The sequence below is a fragment of the Staurois parvus genome, unplaced genomic scaffold (genome assembly GCF_062004578.1).
Source record: "Staurois parvus isolate SC_StPar_1 unplaced genomic scaffold, SC_StPar_1.0 ptg000071l, whole genome shotgun sequence".
Classification (NCBI taxonomy): domain Eukaryota; kingdom Metazoa; phylum Chordata; class Amphibia; order Anura; family Ranidae; genus Staurois; species Staurois parvus.
The window spans coordinates 4318587-4345205 of NW_028317867.1; the positions used below are offsets into that span (position 1 = coordinate 4318587).

Here is a 26619-nt window from a genome sequence, read left to right on the forward strand (position 1 = left end):
ACCATCCAGGAGCTCATACTGCTGTCATTGAGGAGGTAAAAAGATTCCGGTCGGATCCGTGCAGAGAACAGGCACCTCTCCCCACAGCTCCTCCTGAGGGCCCCCCCAGGGACTGCAGGCTCCAGAAGCTGCAGATTTTACTGTGACAGTTTGAGCACAATGAGCAGAGGGGGAGGTGTAATCTGTCATTACCTGGTGGGGGAGGGGTCATCTGTCATTACCTGGTGGGGAGAAGGGGTCATCTGTCATTACCTGGTGGGGGAGAGGGGGGTCATCTGTCATTACAAGGGGGGGTAGAAGGTCATCTGTCATTACCTGGTGGGGGAGGGGGGTCACCTGTCATTACCTGGTGTGTGGGGGTAATTTAATACCTGGTAGGGGGAAGGAGGCCATGTGTCATTCCCTGAAGGGGGGAAGGGTCATTTGTCATTACCTGGTGGGGGCAGCGGGTTATCTGTTATTACCTGGTGGGAGTACATGTGTCATTACCAGGAGGGGAAGTCATCTATGATTAGCTGAAGTGGGGGGCTCTTGAAGGAGGAGACATCTGTCAATACCAAGAAGAGGCAGAAGGCATGTGACATTACAAGGAAGGGGGGTGGTACTTTTCCCTAATATCCTGCACCTCCATATAACTGCAGCCTGGCCATGAGAGAGGTAACTGGGTGCTGTTTAATAACATATAAAAGCAAGGTGTTTAAAAAAAAAAGAAAAGGTGTGATAGCTGCAGTGGTACACTCTCTAATCAGCCCTCCACCCAGCCCAGTACAGTACCCCCCTTCTGCCCCTGTTCAGCCCTGCACGTGCACACAAGGTGGAGACAGGCAGACCTGAGCTGCTGGGTGAAATCGGTGGGCTTGTATGTGGATCTGGAAGTCAGAGGGCCTGCTGAGTTTGCTCTTTTACATATAAACCTACTGCTTTCACTGGACAACTCGGGGGGGGGGGCTGCCTGCTTCCATCTTGTGTGCAATTGCAGACGGCATCAGGAGAGAGAGAAGAGAGAGACAGCCACCATACAGCTATCATATTTTGGCGCGCAGTGAGAGCATCTTGGCGCACGGTGGAAGGTAGTTAGGGATCCCAGGTCAACATTTGCGTCGGGGCCCACAAGCTTCAAGCTACGCCTCTGCATGGCAGAAATGTTAAAATTGTATTAAACCCTAACCGTTTCATATCAATTAAGTCTGCTGACCTAGATACTTATCTTGCATGTCACCTTTGCACTCCCCATCCACAGCTGACCTCTGCACACCCTGTTAACATCTCACTTCTTTACCCCTATTCCACAGGTCTACCTCTACACCCCCAGTCGACAGCTCACCTCTGGACTCCTATCCACAGCTCTCTTTGGACCCCTGTCCACAGGTCATCCCTGCACCCTCCTACCATAACTCACCTCTGCAAACCCATCTACAGATCAATTCTGCACCCTCCGATAACAGCTCACCTCTGAACCTCCTGTTGTTATTTTACCCCTGCACCTCTGTCCACAATTCACTTCTGCACCCCATCCACAGCTCACCTCTGTACCCTCCCATCAACAGCTCAACTCTGCACCACCATGTCCACAGATCTCTTCTGCACCCCCCCTTCCAAAGCTCACCTCTGCACCCCCTATCCACCCTTACTTCCTCACCCCCTACCCACAACTCACCGACAGACCCTCAGTCCGCAGTTCACCTCTGCACCCCAGTCCACAGCTCAAATTTGCACCCCTATCCACAGCTTACTTCTGCACCCCCCTATCCACAGCTTACTTCTGCACCACTCTATCCACAGCTCACATCTGCAAACCCATATACAACTCCGTAGCTCACTTTTGCACCCGTCCACAGCTCAGCACTTCTGACTGCCCCCATTCCAACTCACGTCTGCCCCCACATCCACATCCTTTCCCTCTTTCACAGCTCATCTCTGCACTTCTAGCACCTTATCCAGGGCTTTCTGTTCTTTCACAGCTTACCTCTTCAGCCTCTGTCCTGCTCATTCTCCGCAGCACTGTTTCCTTCCAGTAGCTGGCCCGGCTTTTTTACCATCTATAGTGCATGACCACACAGTTAGAGCTGTTAGCGGATCTGCCACAACTACTTTGTAGCCCATAGTTTGGACCCCCTTGTTTCACCATCCTCCATCCTGTTGTCTACACCCAGGCACCATATACTTACAGTTCATAATAGAACCTAACTTGATCACATCTTCCAAAGTTCTAAAAGGGGACGTCTACCCCAAAATGATGTTTTACCTTTTGTTATTCGTTGTTTGAATATTATTCCATACCTTTGGATTGCCCCACTCATTTACTGCAGGTAGCACAATAAATCTCATTCTCTTAGCTGCATTTTTTTTACTTCTTTGAACTTTAAGCTTGTATTACTGCAGAATTTGTGAGTCACCAGGGCAGAAGGAAAGTCCACCAGAAACTCCAGTGTGGAGCTTTGACTGTTGAAGTCCTCCAGAGATATTAGCAGCCAGTAGGTGTTTATTTACCAGTGATCACCCAAAACTGTCATGTACATTATGAGTGGACTGATTGTTTAAATTGAAACATTTTGAACACATTGGGAGTTCTAATATACAGTCTCCCCTTGAAAGAAAAATACCCTGAGTACCCAAGTTCATGCTACAGTTGCAAGAAAAAGTATGTGAACCCCTTAGGATTAAGTGGAGTTTTGCATGAATTGGGCATAAAATGTGCTCTGAACGTCATCTAAGTCACAATAGAAGAACACAGTCTGCTGAACATAATACTACACAAACATTAGATGTTGCCATGGTTTAATTGCACATAACATGTAAACATTCACAGGGCAGGGAGAAAAAAGTATGTGAACCTTTGGACTTAATAACTGATTGACCCTCCTTTGGCAGTAATAACCTCAACCAAACGTTTCCTGTAGTTGCAGATCAGACCTGCACAACGATCTGGAGTAATTTTGGACCACTCCTCTTCACAAAACTGTTTCAGTGTAGCAATATTCTTGGGATGTCTGGTGTGAATCACTCTCTTAAGGTCATGCCACAGCATTTCAATCGGGTTGAGGTCAGGACTCTGACTAGGCCACTCCAGAAGGCATATTCTGTGCTCTTGCAGCCATTATTTTGTTGAATTACTTGTATGCTTTGGGTCATTGTCCTGTTGCATCACCCATTCTCTGTGGAGCTTCAGTTGGCGGACAGATGGTCGTACGTTTTCCTGCAAAATGTCTTGATAAACTCTGGAATTCATTTTCCCATCAATGACAACAATCCGTCCAGGCCCTGAGGCAGCAAAGCAGCCCCAAACCATGATGCTCCCTCCACCATGTTTTACAGTGGGGATGAGGTTTTGATGTTGGTGTGCTGTGCCTTTTTTTCTCCACACATAGTGTTGTGTGTTCTTCCCAAACAACTCAATCTTGGTTTCATCTGTCCACAGTATATTTTGCCAGTAGTGCTGTGGAACATTCAGGTGCTCTTTTGCAAACTTCAAACGTGCTGCAATATTCTTTTTGGACAGCAATGGCTTCCTCCGTGGTGTACTTTTTCCTCCCTGCACTGTGAATGTTTAAATGTTATGTGCAATTAAACCATGGCAACATCTAATGTTTGTGTAGTATTATGTTCAGTAGACTGTGTTCTTCTATTGTTGTGACTTAAATGACGTTCAGAGCACATTTTATGCCCAATTCATGCAAAACTCCACGTAATCCCAAGGGGTTCACATACTTTTTCTTGCAACTGTAAAATATTTAACGTCATAGGTTTGCTATATAGTATTACTAAAAGCAAAACTTTATTTTTTCTGGTTTGGACAGTAGAGAGGGATTAGAACACCTGTCAGGTTTTTAATGCTGTCTATGACCTTGTTAGGAAAATTCAACCTTTCTATTTGTTCTGTTTACCATTATCACCAAAATTGCAGGTGAAAAAAAGGTTTGGTGACCCTGGTGACAGCCAGGGATTTCCTGAATTCCTGTTGCAGTTATGGGGCAGAAAGTGAAGGGAAATGTCCCCAATGAGGCAGATTTGGTAAAAAATAAAAAAAAAACAGATGTGTATAATTCATTACTCATATTCATATCCATTACATCATCCGAAGTCAAAAAAAGTGTTGCCTTTAATTCTAGTTTAAATCTAAGGTTGGCATTAACAAGGCAGCTTTTGTAGATTGGTAGGAACTCTTGTGAATAATTTAGCTGGTGTTTATTTTGCAATCTATTTTTGTTATCCCAAGTGTATAGAAGCACTGATTGCTGTTCGGTTCACTTTTTCTGTAGCAGATTATGTGTATATGTACAATGGAGGCAGTTGTTGACAGGCTGACAGGTTTGGTAGCTGATGTCATCCGGCTGTCTTCCAGATCTGTTATTTATGCATGTATAAGCTATGGTGGGATTGCATTTTAACTGATGATTTTTTTGTGTTTTTTGTCCTGCTTACTGGTTAATATTTCAGTTCATTTATGTATTTTACCCACATTCAGGTACTGTTCAAAACATAACCGGAGTCTGAGTATGATGTGTAGAATGTGGTTGTCTTGGCCTCCAGAGGTCCAGAGCAGTAACATGTCTAGCTTACATACTGCTTGGGAACAAAGGACTTAATTTCTTAAACCCAAGGGAAAAAATGTCTGCACTGACAATAACAATCAGATTAAAGCTGTTTTTTTCTTTCTAGAGCAGGATAGCAAACAGAATGAAAAAAATCTGTCCTATTGCTATAGAGACACCCAAGCAGACCCCACCTGAGCTTGTAAACTGCAAATCCTTACATATGTCACAGTTGTAAAAAAGCAAGCATCTTGACATGAGTATGAAAAATTTTAATTTTTATTTGTAGGTGCCAGAAAGATTGAGCACCCACTAGATTCTCTAATAACCCTAGGACTGTCATGATGGAATTGCTTTGCTGTAGGTTCAAAATTTATCTTTTCTAAAGCAATTTTGACTGAACATAATTTTTGTTTCAATAACCTAATTGTACAACTCCATTTACTAAGACGATGAAGTAACTCGTGTATCATCTTATTATCGTATTTAGTTAGTTTTTATTTATTGTGTGTTTTAGGCAATAATTGAATAATACATCTAATATCTGGTATTCTTTTATTTTTTGTCTAATGATCAGGTTATTGTCATGGTAAATGATTTGGCAAGATATTTTAAAGGATTAGGTGTTTATATAATATTGCCTTTTCTTGCGATATAAATTATTTGGCTTTTCTTATGGAATAAATCATTGTTTTTCAGCAAAAAAAAAACATTTCAGTAAGTTGATTATTTGTCTTGTCTGTTTTTTATATTTAAACTTTGGGGTTTTTGGCTGTACCCCTCCTGTGTATCACAGGAGTGCAATTCATTCTGCACTGTGACCTGTGACCCGAAGTCTGAACTGAAGTCTGCTATCAGCTAACGTCACTCAGCCAGGCTGGGGAAAGATCCCGACTTCAAAGTTGGGACCCACCCCAGAGTCTGGAGCAGCACCTGGCTCAGCCTCTCAGTGAAGCATTGAGAGCCTAAGCCAGCCGATCCCTCCCCCTCCACAGTGCTGGGGGGGGATGAGCAGAGAGCAGTGACTGACAGTCATCGCTCTCTGCTCAGAGCGGAGAGGAGAACTCAGCGATCATGTGATCATGGCGTTCTCACCCTTAGAGATGGTGGAGGACAGATGCAGCACCTAGGTAAGTATAAACAAGGGGGAAAAAAACCCTGCTTCTCTTTTAATGCAATTTGTAAGGTTCAGCATGGCTATAGGCAAGTATATGAAATTTGTGAATTTTAAAGTTTAGTACATTTCTTGGAAAATATACTGCATTCATCCAGACCAATATCATATACTATTGCCCAGTACCAGAACTCTTTTGTTCTCTCTATTATCATAGTGCATTGTCATAATGAGGATTTTGTTGTGTACTCCATTGATGGAGTACAGTTCTAGGTATCAATGTTTGGTTGTTTGCAGGTGATCACATTACCTCTTGGACAATATCATTCCTCAGCGCTCACAATAAAAACACAGAGTCCTTTAGGAGGCTGATAATGAAGCAAGTGATCTTGTTACTAACATATTATTCATGTACACTACTAAAAGCTATTTATAGCAAGTGGAGTTCAGTAAAACTTGGTAGATACATACCAAAACAGGCAACCTGCAATATATAAGAGAACAGATAAATACTTTTGTAATTATTCTGTAGGAAATCGCTAGTGTGTCTAGCTTTAATATCTTTACTAACCTGTAAATAAATAATTTATTTGAAATTTTACAATGTTTGTAGGCTAATGTATTCTAAAAAAACTCTACTTATCACTAGAAATGCAATTTTTAATGGCAAATCTGATGGATCATTACAATGGAATTCCGGGCTGTAACTAACTAAGCTTAAAACGGTTCCCACCCCTCCTAACTCCTATTGTAACTACCCTTTAGAAGGAAGATGCTTATACTTGCCTATTCTTAGGGTGCTCTGATCGGCTCCCAGTGGCAGCTTCAGGGGAGAGGATTGACAGCCAACAATGGATGCCCCATAGTAAGCCAATGGGTGACGTCCCTGCCCAGGATCTCTCCTCTCCCCTGAGGCCAGCTCCACAACTGCCTTTTTCAACCTGGGTTCCATTGAACCCTAGAGTTTCTCCAGAGGTTGCCAGGGGTTCCTTGAGCAATGAACAACCTATTCCACTCATATGAGTAACCATTGACACAAATGATCTTTTAGCTATCTGTAAGCATGGATTCTGTCCAATGATCACAAATGTAAAGAACTTTCTTCCCATTGACCATCATGCTAATGTATTGTGAGTTGTAGGAGCTAAGTGGGGTAAGGTTATAACCACCAGGCCTGTAACCTGACTAAAGCCATGCTCAGAATTTCCAAATAAGTGTAGATCAGGAGTGAATGGAGTGTGTATGTGCTATGCAAGTCAAAAAAACAGAATGCCATGTACCTGGTGCCCCCTTCAAGTTAGACTGATAGGGCTGTTCGTATACAGGTTTTCAAGCAGCAGCTTGCTGGTGATGTAAAGCTATGACAACTATTTTAGTTCTGCGTGTTGCCAGCCCCCTACCACACCAGCTGGCTAGTTATTGATCATCGTCTTCAAATATATTCTAAACTGTGATGCTGAACTTTTAATTTTTAGGTGGTATGGCTCCTAGTTCTGGGGCTGTAGTCTGATAACAGGCACCACAGTAGTCTAGACAGTCATTTTGCATAGGATTTGTATTGGCAGTGAGCTGTTATGTTTGACCCATGTATTACCCTGGTATTATTATCATTTTTTAGAACGCATCCTGCAGTACAGATTTATACTCTTAATTAAATATACTGTATTGATTAATTTAAATGGGCAACAGCTGTGTGTGTCAAGTAAATATGCAGCAGCTGGTCACAATACTGCTGGCTTGATGATCCAAAGCGTGCAGCATATATCTCCATGTGCCTGAGAAGAATAAAAATTCTTGATTCAGTCTCTCAATACAACTGTTGAGATTACCTTGTTTTAACAGGACTCAGACTCCATTAGTTAAAGTTGAGAGGTTAAACTTTTAGCTTCTTCAAGAGTGCTCAGGTAGATGAGCACAGTTGTGTAAACTCAACTGCTTAATGGTCGTCTTCATCCACATTCCATTATTCTGTCTCTAGGATGTCTCCATCTGACTGGAGACACAACCAGGCCCAGTCCCACCCCATTCTAAAGCTTTAGAACCTAAATTTGCTCTAACAAAGGTGTATTCTTCCGGCAGCCCTTCTAGCATATTACTACCGTATATATAGTCTTCACCGAAATTTGGGCCCCATTCACACCTGAGAGTTTTGTAGCTCGAAGCTCCAAGATGCTAAACAAGCAATATCCTATTCATTTCAATGGCCCCTATTCACATCTTAGCATTTTGTCACCTGTAGCAAAATGCCTGTTGCTCAAAAAGCACATGAGCTTCATTTTAGAAAGATTAGAGTGTTTTGGGCCCCATAGCCTTTAATGGGAATGGATGAAAGCGCTTTTACAAGTGTTCTGTTGCATGTGTTTGGGTCAAACAGCAGATCTCCTCCCCCTAGTGCTTTCTATTGTCTAAAACAAAAATGCCTGAAGCTTGAATACACATGCAAAATGCTCATAATACACTTGCAAAACTTTTGTATACACTTGCAAAAATGCCTGAAAATCATTCTGCTCAGGTATGTATGCAGCCCAGAAGGTGAAGGATGACAAATCAGCCAGTTAACCGCTTCCTGACAGCCCTATAGCACAAATACTGCTACAGGGCAACACGGGTGCGCAAAATCACGTATATATATATATGTAATTGTTCATTTCCGGGTAGAGGGTACGTGCGCCCTACCCATGCTGCCATTCAAGGCTGCAGCTGTCAATCACCGGGTCCCGGCCTGTGATTACGCACCGGCGCCTGGTGATTGGCGAGCATCTCCAACGGGGAGGAGAACTGTTTGTAAACAAAACGGTTCTCCTCCCTGTCAGCTCGTGCACACTAATTTGGATGGCTGTGCACAGCACAGCCACGCAAAGCAGTGTGCTTACAGTGAAGCATTCGGACACAGCACATAGTGAAACTGCACACAGTTAACTCTTTGATCATCCATCATGTTAACCCCTTTCTGCCCAGTGCCACTAGTACAGTATCAGTGGTTTTTTTAGCACTGATCACTGTATTGGTCTCACTGGGGATGTCAGTGACACCAAGTCAGTTCCCCCCAGTGTCAGAATGCCCACTGCAGTCCTGCTATAAGTCGCTGATCACCGCCATTACTAGTAAAAATTTAAAAAATCAAAGTATTTATACCGCCATTTGTAAACACTATAACTTTCATGTAAACCAATTAATTTACACGTATTGGAATTTTTTTTAGCAAATACATTTTGACCTAAATTTATTGAAGACATTTGATTTTTTATATTTTTTTACTGGACATGTTTACTAGCAAAAAGTCAAAAATATTGTTTTTTTTTTCTCAAAATTTTCATTTTTTTTTTTTTTTTTATAGTGCAAAAAATAAAAAAACACACACACAATCAAATACCACCAAAAGAAAGCTCAATTCATGGGGAAAAAAGGACATACATTTCATATGGGTGCAGATTGCATGACTGCGCAATTGTCAGAGTAATGCAGCGCCGTATCACAAAAAATGGCTTGGACAGGAAGGGGGGTGAATCCTCTGGAGGGCAAGTGGTTAAGGTGGCTGAGAGGTCACCAAACAGCCGCTGTGATAAATGAATCAAATGCTAGCACTGTCATGTGTGCATACCATAAGTCAAATTAATTTCTAAATTCTGAAGTACTTCTTGCTAATTTTGTTCCTCTATAATTTCATACTTGTAAGACAGGTTTAACATATTTGCTGCTATACAGGAAATGCAAACATAGCTGTGTCTATGGAATTATAGGGCATACTACCAGGGTTGGATTGACAACTCATGGGGCCCCCGGACAATAGGGGATCATGGGGCCCCTGTGTCCTTGCCCAAACTCAAAAAAGCCAATGAAAAAGGTACCAGGGGCATCTCATGGGGCCCCCTACTGACCCTGGGCCCTCGGGCAGTGCCCGAGTTTCCAAATGGTCAGTCCACCCCTGCATACTACATGTCTAAGACACAGTTTTTTTCTACTGTTGAGCAAACCCATTTTAATCATTTCCAGTTGAGCCCAGTGGATACTTCAAAACCCTTTATAAAATTACATGAACAGAAATGTGGAACAGAAACTTAAAGCACTGCTCCCTCTGGAAGAACTGGATACCATGATCCAGAACTAACCCCCACAAAGTGATTTTTGTGTACTGTAAAGCCTTTATTGAGCATTCATTCTCTGACTCTCAGATAGCCCAACGCATGGTCTAATTCCAGTTTACAGAATGGTATGCAAAGGCCAACCTATTGAATACCTTGGGAAAACTAAAGCTCCTATCTACAGAAGTCCCTACCAGGCTGCCTTCCCCCCTTGGTGAACACACCTGGTACACCATGTTCTTTGTTTAGTATTACAGTTATATTGCTCAATTTCTATCTTTATTATCTAAGCTGTAAGTTATTGTTTGTAGGTTATAGGCCTAAATTTACAAACAGATTTGTGTTGAACACAAGCACATCAGCACTCAAAAGTACAATAGGAAATATAAGTCCATAAAGTGAATGAAATGGATAGGCAGTTAGGATGAATTAGAAAAGCACACATGGACAACAGCTCCTGGCTCATGGATCTGGGGATTCCCTTCGTAGGCATGCAAAAGGAACAAGCAGGGCACCAGATTAGTGTACAGTAAAATCACTAACGTCACAAACTGTGTACTGCTCCAATGGTCGGAGTGGAATTGCAAATACAGCTTCCAGTGATCTGAACAAACCAGTGGTAGCTGCTGGAATCACAGATCGCTGAAAGCTATATCTGCATTTCCAATCTGACCATTGGAGCAGTACACAGGTTCCTTTACAAGTACGGGAGATTGGAAGAAAGTTTTTTGTGATTTTACTGTTCACTAATCTGCCGCCCTGCTTTGTTCCTTTGGCATATAAGCCTAGATTTATCCGTAACATATGCCCAGCCATTACCCTGGCCATATGGTATGGCTTCTAAGGGCAGGTATTATCCATGCTTCACCCGCTTGTATGTTGTTCAACTGAGTGAGTAGCCTATCAGTACACTCTCCCACTGGTGGAGTAACATGATTTTATGTTTGGATGGAACTCTTGTCATTGTGTTTTTACTAATTTACTTACCATATGTTTCGATGCCAGAAAGTCAGGCCATTACGTCTGTTTTCTATTTCTCTGAATCCTTGTCATATTCCCAATACAAATTAAAAAGGAGCAGAAAATTGCAGCAATGGTTTATAAGTTTATTGTACACGGGATCCTATATTGCTGTCAGTGCCTGTTATATACAGGCTAAAAATGAAATGTATTAATTTAGGACACTGAATCATTAAGGCAACACTGGTGTTCAGGTGCTTTATGCTACAAAGAACTGCAGCGGGGTACAAAGTTTTCTTGCAGATTGGCTATTGAATACTTCTTGAGAACAACAGCATGTAGCTCCAGTCAATTATTTCCCTTGTTAGATAGAACTATACATAGTCCAGCAATTCTCTACCCTGATGGATATTTACTTGCAGGAAATAAAAGACACATCTATTTCAGGATGCAGAAATGCATAACTCCTACAATATTGATAATAATAGCTCTATAATTTCAGCTCCTACTCACAGAGAAAGGGAAAGGCACATTATGTATCTCCATATACAATTGCTTTTATGTTTATTCATTCCTGAGTTTACCAACTGGACATGATCAGAGACCTCTTATGTGATTTTTGTAAATGTCACAAAATACATTTTATGAACAATACAGTGAATATGAATTTCACCAGGGAAGACATTTGTCATGTTTAATAGGATGGATGTTCCTTGCTTTCTTACAAAAGAGGCAGTTTACTGTCCATCAGACTTCGGGGGGTTCGAGCTGCAGTTAGCAGGAGTAGAAACTGTCCTGGTGTCAGTGGGAGCAAACAATGCCTCAGACTTGGTGATTGATGGGAAAAAAAAAATACATGTCACCTGTGGTCATTAGGAGGCGGAATAGTGACCCATTATTGGTGTCAGTGGGAGGAATAGTGCCTCACTGTTTGTTTCAGTTGGAGGAATAGGGACTCCTAGTCGGTGTCAGTGGGAGCAATGGTGTTTCACTGTTGGTATTAGTGAAAGTAATAGTTCCATGTATAAGTGGGAGGAATAGTGCCCCAAGGACTGGATAATGGCAAGCAAAGGGCCGCATCCAGCCCACGGGCCACAGTTTGGAGACCACTGTTTTAGGCTAATACTAAACAAAGCAGTGACCGGTATACCCTGTTTTCATTCAGTAGATGTTGGGTTTGAGTAACTGGAAGAAGGAAATGTGTGTTAATAGTAACAAAACAGATTACTTTTCTTTCGCTAAACTATACGTGCAAAATTGGTTCTCATTGGTTCCATGAGCAATAAATTATTCATTTTTAATCTTCTGTCACATCTTGTAAGATGAAAGCATTTTTGTACAAAGACTTTATTTTGGAATTAAAGAGTTTATTAAGTTCAAATTAACCTTTAGCATTTGCAATTTATAGCAGTTAAACTCTGCATAACGACACTGACAAATTATGAAGCTCCAAGTAGCTACTGCTGCTACAGCTTAGTGGAGAAAAGTAGAGAGGGAGCTGTGAACAGGTAAAAACGACAGCAGGGTTTAGAAGACAATAAGAAAAGTAAGAGAAAATGAAGATCAGAAAAAAAACGAGAGAATGGAAATGGGACAAAAAGGAAAGTGGAATAACTTTTCTGTCCATTTAAAAATTTCCACTATTTAGCAAATGTTTTGTTAAAATAAAACACAATAGAGATTTTTACATTCTTTTTTTGGTAAATTATAGACTAGTCTGTTCAAAGACTAGTATTACTAAAGGCAAAAAAAATTTTCTGATTAAAAAAACAAACATGTTATACTCACCTACTCTTGTGCAGTGGTATTGCATAGAGTGACCCTGATTCTCCTCTTCTTGGGTCCCCTCTGGTGATCCTGGCTCCTCCTCTTCTTTGTGTGTCCCCACAACAAGCTGTTTGCTATGGGGACAAATGCTGCGTGCTTGCTTTCAACCTGTGAGTCTACGGAGCCACGCTTCATAGACACACACAGCAGGACTTGGCACCTCTCCCCCACTTCCTCTTCACCGCACTTGATTGACAGCAGCAAGAGCCAATGGCTTCTGCTGCTTTTCAAGTCCCAGTGTGAAGAGGAAGAGAGGGGTGATGAGATGCAGCCATGCGCAGATCTCTTCTCTTCACACAGGGAAGGGGGAGCACTTAAAACCGTTTGTTACCTTAATGCAAGCAATGCATTAGGGTAAAAAACTATTTTAATCCCTATGTCATTCTCCTTTTACACCTCTCTTCTTCCTTCTCTTCATCCCCCCCCCATTTTTTTTCTCCCTCTCCTTACCTTTTCTTTTTCCCTTTCTTGGATGCTACTGCTATTTGTTTATGACAATAGATTGATCTGTTTGTACCAACTTGACCAGTGTGCTATACTTTGCTGTTTTTGAAACTGATAATTTGAATCTCTATGTAATTGGTCCGCACCTGGCTCATTGTCTTATCTTCTGGCATCCACTCATGTGTCTTATTTTTGTATACGTTTGTACTCTAAAAAAGCTGTTTAAATAAAGAATGTTAAAAAAACGATTTTAAGTTTAGTTTCACTTTAATGAAGGTTACAACAGAGGATAGAATTAAAGAAGTAGGGCCAAAGATCTTTTGGTGCAAATTCTCCTACATATCACAGGAGTGCACTTTGTTCTGGGAATGAGTGTTTTTGCTGTGTTCAGTAATTGTAAAGTGAGGGAACATTTGTATTTGGTAGCGGACAGGTCTGTCTAGTGAAGCAAGAAAGTGGCTGGTTCAAAGGTCTGTTATTTTCCCTATCAGGAGGTAAATTTGGGTGAGTGTAAATGTTTTTTTTTATATTACCATACTTCTCTTAAGGAGCTTGTACAGTCTGGTCCAAAGGTATTTGCACTCTCTGCCATGTCCACCATACTGTATATGTAGCATTGTTCCTTTTCTAAAACAGAGGAGTATGTGGGAATCTATTTTAATTATTTAGGGTGGCATGAAGAACATCTATTACTCGTCTAAAAGTAGATCCTGAGCTCGAAGTTGGATTTTAAGGATGTACAGCACTTATTGAGGTCTTCACTGGATACATATCTCATAATTTCTTCAGTAGTGTTGTTTCCTTTGCAGTGGACTTGAAGAAGTATTAAACCCAAAACCAAAAATGTATTATATTACAGCTCACCAATCCTTAGATGTGGCTGCAATAGTTTTCATTTTTAAGTATTTTCTTCCTTTATTTCACCTGGTGATCTGGTCAGTAACACCAGCAGGAACCGGGTAAATTTCGATCCTTGTATAAGCATTGATCAACTTCAGTACAACCAGCATGTCGGGTTTTTTCGTTCAATCATTGCTGGCGGCTATAACGGCTGGCAGTGATCATTGTATTCTGACGAGAAAAAAACCATGCATACATTGCTCATGCAGATACTGCTGGCCAGAAATTCTTCTAACCCAGCAATTAGCTTCCCTACACAGATTCACACAGGACCTTTAAAGGGTCTCAATTTTAACTGAAGCCCTGGTGAAGGGAGAGTTCCTTTGACCCCCCAAGACATGTTGGCTGTCTTTTAGCACAATACCAATAAATGAATTTGAACTGCTGGGATACTGCTAGGGTACGCTCTGGAAGGTAGCCTTGTCTGGTGTGAGCAACCTAATTTGATCCAGTGAGCTCTTCAAATGTTTTCCCCCCTCTCACCATTTTGTATAAATTAATATCAAAGTCCCAGCACCTTTCAGATGCCTTTTGTTATTGTATTTTGATGGATGGGAAACCTACCGCTGTCAGAATACAAAAACATGGGAGGAATTCCCCCATCAACACTGAATGTGTTGATGCGGGAATCGAGTAATTTTTTCAAAGCCAAAAATTGCTTAATGTATGGCCTGCTTTACAGTGTCTGCGTTCTGGATGACGTAGTAAAGCAGACAGCATTGACGAGCAGGGCGAGGATAGTGTTAGACTAGCAGATTTAAATGGACTTGGCTAACAAATTGAAGCTAAACTGTAGCTTACAGTTTATAAGAGGCTGAAGCAGCATTTTTTTCCTTTTTGGGATAAAGGTTTTACATAAATGAATGAATAAATGTTAAATGGTTAGTCTCAACCGTCTAACTGTTGCTTTGTTTGGACAGCTTGGTCTGTTAAAGGAAGCTGAAAAATAACAGACTTACTGCCTGGATCACCAGGTGAAAATAAAGGGAAAACGCCTAAAAAAAGAAAGCTAATGCAGCCACCACATCTAAGAATTGGTGAGCTTCAATGGGATACATTTTTGTTTATGGGTTTAATACTGTTTTAATAGTAATGTTCTATGTCATATATGTCAGAGATTTCCTGTTCCCTCTTTTGCTGTAATATTCATCCTATTAAACATAACATTTATTCTACAACACATAATAGAAATCAAATACATACATGAAAGGTTTCTCATGCACAAAAAAGAAACCTGCTCCATGTCCAAAAATGACCCCCATTCGTGTGCATTTGGCAGTGTTATGTAAGTTGAATTCCTATAAAGTGAAGAAATGACTAATACTGAGATGCTGTGTATAGCTGTACTGTATTGAAGGATCATACAGAAGGAGGATCTATGATTAATCCTCCTTTATCATTTTCCAGAACCATTACCAAGAGATGTGATGTCGATCTTGCCATGCAACTCTCTCTGCTAATATGCGTCCTGCAATATAACAGCAATTTGGCAAGTGGTGAGAGTTCCCAGACGCAGCAAGCCGCAGATTACCAAAACACTGACAAGGTCTTCAACCTAGGGTGAGTAAGTGCATGGGGAAGATTGCCAGTTCAAATGTGACTTGAAACTTTACTGGGTTGATAAAGAGACAGGTTTTCTGTAATCCATTTCTTTTCAAGCTTTTTTTTCTTTGTTGAGTTGCCTATATTGAAATGAGGTTCCCAAGGTAATGTGGTTTTATTGTGAATGTGTATTGCTTAATGTGTTAGGTCTGTTGTCAAGCAGCCAGGTGCCCTTTTGATTTAAACATTTTCCTTATGCTTTGCTAGTCAATGCTGATGAAGCTGTTAACAAGAAAAGCAGCCTTATTCACACTATTCAACCAGTTTATGTCTACGTCACTTTAAAACAATGTCCCCTTATGGTTTCCCCAAAAAAGAAAATGGTTTATTTAACTTTTTAGTATTCTGTCAGTAGTCAGCCTTTCATCTCCTTACAGAGTGAGAGAGTATCGTTGCGGTTGATTTACTAAAGATATATTGATTGTTCACTATGCAAGGGAAGTTGCACTTTGCAGGGAAATTTATAACAGAGCTTAATGAATAAGATGAACTTCTGCTGACTACCATCAACCAATCATATGCAAGCAAAACTGCATTTTTTTTTCCTTGCATGTGATTGAATATTCTTGGCAAAGTTCACTAAGTTCTGGAGAAAATTCCCCTGCAAAGTGCAACTTCCTTTGCAAAGTGAACTGATTATTTGCCTTTAGTAAATCAACTCCATTGAGTCTCTGTCAGCCTCTAAAAGGCCTCTGGGCTTCAGGGCCCAGACCAGAACTTATTAAGTTTTGAAAAAGTAAAACGTTTGTTTTCTCCAAAATAGTTACAAACCCAGGAATCCCTCACTATGTGTAATAAGGATCCTATGTGACTCGTATACACCATTCACAACCCTGCAAGCCAATGCCTCACAAGATATTCCAAACATGGAAAGGTTTCTTCACAGTGAGAGCTGTGAAAATGTGGAATAAACTCCCTTAAGAGTTGGTTCTTGCCAGCTCAGTGGATTGCTTCAAAAAAGGTCTGGATTCTTTCTTGGATACACAGAATATAACTGGATACTAACATTTATAGGTAACATTGATCCAGGGAATATCTGATTGCCTCTCGGGGGATCAGGAATGAATTTTTTTCCCTGCAGGAGCAAATTGGATCATGCTTTGCTGTTTTTTTTTGCCTTCCTCTGGATCGACTGTGGGTGAAGAATTATAATTTTTTTTTTATGTAATGGTTGAACTGGATGAACTTTTTTCTTTTTTCAGCCAGACTAACTATGTAACTATACTGTGTATGTATGTGTGTGTATATATATATATATATATATATATATATATATATATATACATACACACACACACAATGGGTATAATAAGTATTGAACACGTCACCATTTTTCTTAGTAAATATATTTTTAAAGGTGCTATTGACATGAAATTGTCACCACATGTCGGTAACAACCCACACAATCCATACATATGAAAAAACCAAAACAAATAAGTTCATAAATTAGGTTATGTGTAATAAAATGGAATGACACAGGGAAAAACTATTAAATACTTATTTTGCCCACAGTATAACCAACAGTCTAAGCTGTGTTAATTTTTATAGTTCTGATGTGGGGGAGGGGGGTAGGGAGGAACAAGGAAAGGTAAATTTAACTTGAGGTTGAATCAGTCAGAATCAGAATACCAGTGTAGTTAGTGCCATCAGTTATGCAGGCCATAGACGGTTCGTTTATCAGCCGATTTTTCGTCTGAAAAATGAAACATTGGTCGTTCTGGCGCCACCAATGATTGCGAAAATCGGCCGTTTTTTGCAAATTTTCCAGCATGACCAATAAAAGAAATGAGGAGGAACCACGAAAATCGTCCGATGCCATTGGAACACTAACAGTGCGAAAATCGTCCAATTATGCTTTCAGACAAAAAATCGGCCGATAAATGAACAGTCTATGGCCTGCATTATAATACATGCAAACTATTCTGATGAGCATACTCACACCTGGAAGAAATACAGTCAGGTCCATAAATATTGGGACAACAACACAATTCTAACATTTTTGGCTTTATACACCACCACAATGGATTTGAAATGAAACAAACAAGATGTGCTTTAACTGCAGACTGTCAGCTTTAATTTGAGGGTATTTACATCCAAATTAGGTGAACGGTGTAGGAATTACAACAGTTTGCATATGTGCCTCTCACTTTTTAAGGGACCAAAAGTAATGGGACAATTGGCTTATCAGCTGTTCCATGGCCAGGTGTGTGTTATTCCCTCATTATCCCAATTACAATGAGCAGATAAAAGGTCCGGAGTTCATTTCAAGTGTGCTATTTGCATTTGGAATCTGTTGCTGTCAACTCTCAAGATGAGATCCAAAGAGCTGTCACTATCAGTGAAGCAAGCCATCATTAGGCTGAAAAAACAAAACAAACCCATCAGAGAGATAGCAAAAACATTAGGCGTGGCCAAAACAACTCTTTGGAACATTCTTAAAAAGAAGGAACGCACCGGTGAGCTCAGCAACACCAAAAAACCTGGAAGACCACGGAAAACAACTGTGGTGGATGACCAAAGAATTCTTTCCCTGGTGAAGAAAACACCCTTCACAACAGTTGGCCAGATCAAGAACACTCTCAAGGAGGTAGGTGTATATGTGTCAAAGTCAACAATCAAGAGAAGACTTCACCAGAGTGAATACAGAGGGTTCACCACAAGATGGAAACCATTGGTGAGCCTCAAAAACAGGAAGGCCAGATTAGAGTTTGCCAAACGACATGTAAAAAAGCCTTCACAGTTCTGGAACAACATCCTATGGACAGATGAGACCAAGATCAACTTGTACCAGAGTGATGGAAAGAGAAGAGTATGGAGAAGGAAAGAAACTGCTCATGATCCTAAGCATACCACCTCATCAGTGAAGCATGGTGGTGGTAGTGTCATGGCGTGGGCATGTATGCCTGCCAATGGGACTGGTTCTCTTGTATTTATTGATGATGTGACTGCTGACAAAAGCAGCAGGATGAATTCTGAAGTGTTTCGGGCAATATTATCTACTCATATTCAGCCAAATGCTTCACAACTCATTGGACGCCGCTTCACAGTGCAGATGGACAATGACCCAAAGCAGACTGCAAAAGCAACCAAAGAGTTTTTTAAGGGAAAGAAGTGGAATGTTATGCAATGGCCAAGTCAGTCACCTGACCTGAATCCGATTGAGCATGCATTTCACTTGCTGAAGACAAAACTGAAGGGAAAATGCCCCAAGAACAAGCAAGAACTGAAGACAGTTGCAGTAGAGGCCTGGCAGAGCATCACCAGGGATGAAACCCAGCGTCTGGTGATGTCTATGCGTTCCAGACTTCAGGCTGTAATTGACTGCAAAGGATTTGCAACCAAGTATTAAAAAGTGAAAGTTTGATTTATGATTATTATTCTGTCCCATTACTTTTGGTCCCTTGTCAAGTGGGAGGCACATATGCAAAGTGTTGTCATTCCTACACCGTTCACCTGATTTGGATGTAAATACCCTCAAATTAAAGCTGACAGTCTGCAGTTAAAGCACATCTTGTTTGTTTCATTTCAAATCCATTCTGGTGGTGTATAGAGCCAAAAATGTTAGAATTGTGTCGATGTCCCAATATTTATGGACCTGACTGTATATACCTGTTCTCATATTTGCAGCCCATGAGTTGACCCTTAGAAAACGTTATTTCTCACTGAAAATTGTGTAATGTGGGTGATGCTAAACAAGGCTATGAAATCTTTAGCTGTGGAATTTGATCTGATTCTTTGGCACCACAAATTGAATAAGTAAAGTTATACTGCTTGGTTATATCTTATAAATCAGTTGAGCATTTCTCCTGAAAGAGGATAATAATGTACTCGGCATTTTTTGGTACATATGCATGTGTCAGAACCTTACTGACTCAGATTGCTGGGTTCTGCTGCATGAAAGATTACAAAAGTATTATATTAGGACCGATTAATGGCTAAGTGAATAAATTAACGAAATACATTCTAGGTGCATCAAAATAAAAGGTGTCCAAAGTCTTACAGTATGTTTTATTTAAAAAGCCTCGCTCCTACAGGCCTGTTGTAATGAGAGATACCTGCTTTCTGTTTGGGAACAGTAGTTTCTTTGCAGAAGTCCAACAATCCCATGCTGAGTCATAGCTAGAGCTCTCCAATCACTATGGAACATCAGCATTACTGCTCATAGAACTCTAGCTCTGATTCCTCTGCATAGAGACCACTGCTTCCACCCAGACAACTTGGTTGCTTTGTATAGTGGCAGGGGCCATTTCTTAAAAAAGAAACTGTAATACTTTGTATACCTTGTATACCGGAATATTGTATATTTAGCTGATTTAATTGAAAAGATCTACTGGGCTTCAATGGACTTATATTAGTTGCACTTAAAATAATATCTATACAGTTGTGTTCAAAATAATAGCAGTCAGACATCACTAACTGATCAATCACTGTTTTTGGTAGAAATGATATTTCTACATGGCAAATAATTTACTAGCAGGTGTAGTAGAGTAATAGAAATCCAACAGACCCAACAGTCATGACATGCATGCTGCTGATTCTGTGTAATTGAATCACTAATTGAAAGGGGCATGTTCAAAATAATAGCAGTGTGGAGTTCTATTAGTGAGGTCATTCATTCTTTGAAAAACAGGTGGCAATTATTGCCCTTATTTAAGGAAGGAAGGAAGGCAGCAAATGTTGTACATGCTGGTTACAGTGCATTTCTCTCTGAAATTCTGAGGAAAATGGGTCGTTCCAGACATTGTTCAGAAGAACAGCGTACCTTGATTAAAAGGTTGATTGGAGAGGGGAAAACATATAAAGAAGTGCAGAAAATGATAGGCTGTTCAGCTAAAATGATCGCAAATGCATTAAAATGGCAACCAAAACCTGAAAGACGTGGAAGAAAGCGAAAAACTACCATTCAAATTGATAGAAGAATAGCCAAAATGGCAAGGACTAAGCCAACAATCAGCTCCAGGAAGATCAAAGAAGGTTTAAAGTTACCTGTGAGTACTGTTACAATTAGAAGACGCCTATGTGAAGCCAAGCTATCTGCAAGAAGCCCCCGCAAAGTCCCACTGTTGAAAAAAAAACATGTGCTGAAGAGGTTACAATTTGCTAAAGAGCACATTGACTGGCCTAAAGAGAAATGGCGCAACATTTTGTGGACTGATGAAAGTAAGATTGTTCTTTTTGGGTCTAGTGGCCGGAGACAGTTTGTCAGACGACCCCCAAACACTGAATTCAAGCCACAGTACACTGTGAAGACAGTGAAGCATGGTTGCGCAAGCATCATGATATGGGGATGTTTCTCATACTATGGTGTTGGGCCTATTTATCGCATACCAGGGATCATGGATCAGTTTGAATACATCAGAATACTTGAAGAGGTCATGCTGCCTTATGCTGACGAGGAAATGCCCTTGAAATGGGTGTTCCAACAAGACAACGACCCCAAACACACCAGTAAACATGTAACATCTTGGTTCCAGACCAACAAGATTGACGTTATGGAGTGGCCAGCCCAATCCCCGGATCTTAATCCAATAGAAAACTTGTGGGGTGACATCAAAAATGCAGTTTCTGAGGCAAAACCAAGAAATAGAGAAGAACTGTGGAATGTAGTCCAACCATCCTGGGCTGGAATACCTGTTCACAGGTGCCAGAAGTTGGTTGACTCTATGCAACACAGATGTACAGCAGTTCTCAGAAAAGTGCTTATACAACTAAATATTATTAAGTGATTCAAAGGAAAGCAAAATCTTCAAACATTTTTCAGTTTATATAGTGAATGTTTGAGTTTGTAAAGAAGAATACAAACACTGCTATTTTTTTGAACAGTCTAATATTCACTTTTCTTCAATTTGTTTAGAGGAACAACACAAATTTGATATATTTTTCTTCATGGTTTGATTTGGAATAGAATGTGTAGTGTTCCCAATGCATTTGTGTGTATGGAAATAAAATCTATTAGAAGGATTTTGAGCTTTATTCACTTTTTTTCAACACACTGCTATTATTTTGAACACAACTGTATATTTTTTTTTAGTTTTTGATGGAGTAGGGTTGGGTTAAGCAACTTGACCATTTATGTGAGTGAATCTCCACAGCAGAGAAGCAGAGAGCAATAAAAACCTGAGAGAGGTTTTAACCAATGTGGACGGGTGGCTCGCGCAGGCGCAGCAATGTATATTGCTGCCCACTTCCTTGTTGTGCCCCCCCCATCCTGCTGACACCCGCTGTCATTTTTTATAGTGGAAGTCTGTCAGCAGGTCATGGCCAGTGATTCATGGCCAGGTCCTGCTGATCCACTGTGTCCTATCACAACCCAAAGCCCTGTGTTGACAATCAACACAGGGCTCTGTACAGAGGGAAGAATCTTTCTGTTTCACATGGATGAGAAACAAAGAGATGTCTTAGTAAAAGCAGCACATATTGTTAGGCACATGTTTAACCCTTTGATCACCCTAGAAGTTAACCCCTTCCCAGTCAGTGTCATTAGTACAGTGACAGTGTATTATCACTGATCACTGTATAAATGTCACTACTGATGTCAGTGGCAGTTAGTCATTTCCCCTTAGGGTCAGTTAGTAATAGCCCGCCACACTATCGCAGTCCCATTTTAAGTCACTGATCACCTCCATTAGAAATATAAAAAAATAAATAAAAATTTCAAGATTGAACCCTACGGACTAAGACTGGGATGCCATTAAAGTTTATGTGCGTCTAAAGGCAGGCGTCCCAATACTTTTGGCAATATAGTGTATATATACACATGCCCTTATACACACATGAACTTTAATGACATCCCAGTCTTAGTCCGTACGGTTCAATGTTAAGTTGGCCCACCCTTTGCAGCTATAACAGCTTCACCTCTTCTGGGAAGGCTGTCCACAAGGTTTAGGAGTGTGTCTATGGGAATGTTTGACCATTCTTCCAGAAGTGCATTTGTGAGGTCAGGCACTGATGTTGGACGAGAAGGCCTGGCTCGCAGTCTCCAATCTAATTCATCCCAAGGGTGTTCTATTGGGTTGTTGTCAGTACTCTGTGCAAGCCATTCAAGTTCCTCAACCCCAAACTCACTCATCCATGTTTTTATGTACCTTTGTGCACTGGTGCGCAGTCATGTTGGAACAAAAAGGGGTCATCCCCAAACTGTTCCCACAAAGAAATTGTTCAAAATGTCTTGGTATACTGACGCCTTAAGTCCCTTGGAACTAAGGGGCCAAGCCCAACCCTTGAAAAACAACCCCACACCATAATCCCCCCTTCACCACGCTTTATCCTTGGCACTATGCAGTCAGGCATGTACCATTCTTCTGGCAGCCATCAAACCCAGACACATCCATCAGTTTGCCAGACAGAGAAGCGTGATTTGTCACTCCAGAGAACACATCTCCAATGCTCTAAAGTCCAGTGGTGGCATGCTTTATACCACTTTGTCTGACGCTTTGCATTGCACTTGGTGATGTAAGGCTTGGATGCAGCTGCTCAGGCATGGAAACCCATTCCATGAAGCTCCCTACGCACTGTTGTTGTGCTGATCTTTATGCCACACGAGGTTTGGAGGTCTTTAGCTATTGGCTCTGCAGACAGTTGGCAACTTCTACGCACTGTTCATTTCAGCATGGACTGACCCCGTTCTGTCATTTTACGTGGCCTACCACTTTGTGGCTGAGTTGCTGTTGTTTCCAGTTGCTTCGACTTTGTTATAATACAACTAACAGTTGACCGTGGAATTTTCCTTACGTGAATCCAATGATTTGGAGTGGTGTCCAATACTTTTGGCAATATAGTGTGTGTGTATATATATATATATATATAAATTAAACTGCATGTTGCATTTGGTGGGCAGCACGGCCACTGAATGTGAGCTATTTAAGTGTATGGGTCCACTCTGCAGCCACCCTGCATCTGCGTGGAATGCATGCAGATGCAGCGCAGTGAACAGCCTTTTTGGGTTAAAATAGGCGGTGAGGAGACAACATTTTCAGAGGAGTGACAGGGCCTGCCACACGTCAAAACAAACCCTTAAAAACATACTCCATCTTTCTTACCATGTTTAGGATATAACATGAAAAAGGTACCATTCCCCAATACCTACCCTCAAACCACCACCCCATTTACCTGAATCCTTGCATTCCTCTCTCTGCAGCATCCTGTTTTGCGCACACAGCCACGTTCTCCATTCAAAGAGATCTGTGATTGGGCTGACTATGGGATGTCTCGGATGTTTATTGTACTGTTGGTGAACTGATTATGGTTGCAATTCTCTGCAGGCTAAAATTGTAAACAGTTAATGTACATTTTTTTTATTATTGTGGGTATGTTGTTAACATTTTTGCAAAATGTGAAATGTGCCTTAAAATCAACAATCATCTATTAAAGACAGAGTGTCATTCTTCTAGGTTTGTAAAAAGAATGACACTAAAAAGTATATAAGATCCTAAAAGATATAGTCTGCAGATAAATCAACCCATTTGACTCCACTTAAATCCTTATTTTGCACATGCTTTTAAGAAAAATATTAGTTCTGTAAAAAAAAAAATTAGTTCTGTAAAAAAAATATTAGTTCTGTATAAAAAAAAAACATTTTTATACAACTTTGCTGATGATCAAAATGACAGCAACTCAATGATAGTGCTCTACACATGCATTAAACATTTCAGTGGAAGACAGACTAGTATTATTTGCAGGGAAAATGCTCTTATTCAGTATAAATGAAATCTTCTCTTGTCACATGCCTGTGTTGGTGGCAGAACAATATTGCTTTGTTTTTAGTCATGTATGTAGTTCTATTTTTTCTATGCTGTTATCTTATCACTGTGTAAAGCACTTATAATTGGAGTGATAGATTTAGGCAGTGTTTTGTTCTTTTGTGGCACTCAGGGCGAAACTGAGATTCTGACTGCCCCCATTCTGTAGATAAGCAATTCCCACAATTGTTTTAGCCACAGTGAACATGGGGTAGACAAATTCCACATTCCAGCACTGTTTCTTTTCCCACAATGGTACAGGACAGCTGAAGAACTGTTCAAGTGGTCGTAAAACTTTTTTTTAAAAATTAAAATAATAAACATTATTATATTTACCTTATTATTTACGTTATATTTACCTGCTCTGTGCAATGGTATTGCACAGGGCAGCCCCAAACCTCCTCTTCCGGGGTCCCCAGCCGGCGCTCTCGGCTCCTCCTCTTTTCTGTATGCTTACTCCGAAGCCGGGCTGTGTGTGTCTATAGATGCACACAGTGTGGCTCAGCCCTGCCCCCTTTTAACAGGATTTCATTGACAGCAGCTCTGTGTTCTGTGACGGCTTGGAGAGAGAACCAGCACTGTTGCAGACTGGCACAGCACTGGATCAGTATAGAATTCAGGTAAGTATTTAGGGAGATGAGGGGGCAAGACAACTCCTGGGACATTTTTTTTAACCTAAAACGGAACGGAAGTCCCGATGTAAAAAACTGAAAGCAGTCAGGATTTTTATTGCCGGAGAGATATGCACTGTCTCTTCTGCAGTAAAATCCCCGTACATGCTTGCTCGCCATCTCCTCCGACACTGTAAACTGAGCTGTGCATGTGCAGCTCAGTTTACAGTGCTGGGCTGGTCTCTGAGTGCTGGGATGACAGCCTCCTGTGCATGCTCAGGAGTGATGTCATCTTTTGCCAGCCAATGAAGAGGCCCGGAAACCGGCACTCAAGAAGTTGCCAACACAGAGCCATTCGATAGGTGAGTATGAAGACTTTAGTTCTGCTTTAATACATGGAATGCATTAAAGTGATATTAAAAGTTTGTTTATTTAAAAAAATAAATAAATAAACATGTCATACTTACCTTCTCTGTGCAATGGTTTTGCACAGAGAAGCCTCCAACACTCCTGGCTCCTCCCTCTTGACCAGTGCTCACAATAGCAAGCCGCTTGCTATGGGGTACTGGTGCATGCTGGTTCCCAAGCCCCGCTCTATGCGTCCATATGATACGTAGAGTCATGGCTCTTTCCCACCACCTGCTCTCTCCCCATTGCTGGCTGTGATTAACTACAGTGGGAGCTACTAGTCCCTTTGCTGTGTTTCGGCCAGAGATCCAGGACAGCCAAGGCTCCCGTGCATATCCTTGGATCAAGCAGGGGCTCAGGTAAGTATTAAGGGGGCCAAACACAGGTTTTTTTACATTCATGCATAGAATTAGAATACCTGTCTCCCAGCTGTGCTTCTACATTCTCGCCATGTCATACGCTTCCGTTTTGGAGACTATAGGTCATTGTGCCAGCATGCTTTGTGCATGCATATTCCACCATTAGCTGGAAGCTGGACCAGAGAAATGTAATGCAGCTAATTCTGGAACAAGTGCGTGGAGATAGCAAGGGTTACAATATGGCTGGAGAAGACCCACAGCACTGAGATACAAAAAATTTAAAATAAGATAAAGACTGTATTTATAGAAAAAAAGCCATGACAACTGTTTATGATTTACAGTGCTTTTCCAAACAAAATACTTGAAACTATGTGTGAAATATATTATGTGGACCCACTGTAAAGGTAATTCAAGTACAATGAGTGCCTCAGGCCCCTAAAGTCAACAAAGCCCCCCAGACCTCTGGACCCAATAAGACCCAGCTGGAAACATAATGTTCATTATATCTTTGATGTCTGTCCATATATGCTCATCAATCCCCGTATCTAGTAGTAGCACCTGCCAGCTGCCCCTTTAAGTCACCCAACAGAGTGTTCTTCCTTGCATGTTATTACTCTTTTCTGCCTTAAGATGGAGAACAGAGAGAGGAGGCTTTTTATTCAATGGGGTGCTGAGTACCTTGGATTCTTGTTGACATCACTGACCAAATACACTGCTCAAAAAAATTAAAGGAACACTTTGAAAACACATCAGGTCTCAATGGGGAAAAATATCGAGCTGCATATCTATACTGATATGGACTGGGTAATGTGTTAGGAACGTAAGGATGCCCAACCGTTTGATGGAAATTAAAATTATCAACCTACAGAGGACTGAATTCAAAGACACCCCAAAAATCAAAGTGAAAAAATTATGCAGCAGGCTAGTCCAGTTTGCTGAAATTTCATTGCAGCAACTCAAAATGGTACTTAGTCATTTGTATGGCCTCCACGTGCTTATATGCATGCCTGACAACGTCGGAGCATGCTCCTAATGAGATGAC

General features: G+C 41.0%; 1 protein-coding gene across 2 annotated transcripts in view; it reads left to right on the top strand.

The window, feature by feature from the left end:
• Positions 1-26619, top strand: part of CRACD (capping protein inhibiting regulator of actin dynamics) — a 229809-nt gene that overhangs the window by 67126 nt on the left and 136064 nt on the right. For both annotated transcript variants that reach the window (XM_089669279.1, XM_089669278.1), the window contains exon 2: positions 15267-15419. The gene's annotated coding sequence lies outside the window, so the exon portion shown is untranslated. The remainder of the gene's footprint in view (positions 1-15266; positions 15420-26619) is intronic.